Genomic DNA, 447 nt, shown 5'->3' with positions numbered 1-447 from the left:
AAATTAGCCAAAATCATTTGCAGTTCTATTTTGGCAACATGCTAACGATGTACTTTTTTAGGCTAATTTAGAGTTTAGTTTCTAAGCTAAACTGTAAATCAGGCTAAAAATTCCCCAGTTGGTAACAAATTATCCAAAAAACTAGCATGTTCAAAAAATATCACATAAATTTGCCTAAAAAACCCAGTTGATAACAAATTAGCCAAAAGCATTAGCAGTTCTATTTTGGCAACATGCTAACATTTTTACTTTTTTAGGCTAATTTAGAGTTTAGCTTCTAAGCTAAACTCTAAATCAGGCTAAAAAAATTCCCAGTAGATAACAAATTAGCCAAAATGCTAGCATGTTCCAAAAATATCACATAAATTCCTCATGTTTTGGAGATTACTATAAATATATGAAAACATAACCCATGACCATCATGAATATATTGCGTCTTTGTGGTTA

At 30.2% G+C, this 447-nt stretch overlaps 1 protein-coding gene across 1 annotated transcript in view; it reads right to left on the bottom strand.

Moving 5' to 3' along the window:
• b4galnt3b (beta-1,4-N-acetyl-galactosaminyl transferase 3b) overlaps positions 1-447 on the bottom strand; it is a 42863-nt gene that overhangs the window by 20688 nt on the left and 21728 nt on the right. The gene's annotated exons all lie outside the window — the stretch shown is intronic.

Source organism: Oryzias melastigma, linkage group LG6, assembly GCF_002922805.2.
Source record: "Oryzias melastigma strain HK-1 linkage group LG6, ASM292280v2, whole genome shotgun sequence".
In the NCBI taxonomy this organism is placed as follows: domain Eukaryota; kingdom Metazoa; phylum Chordata; class Actinopteri; order Beloniformes; family Adrianichthyidae; genus Oryzias; species Oryzias melastigma.
The sequence above is the reverse complement of the archived record's forward strand: the minus strand, read 5'-3'. Positions and strand labels throughout refer to the sequence as shown.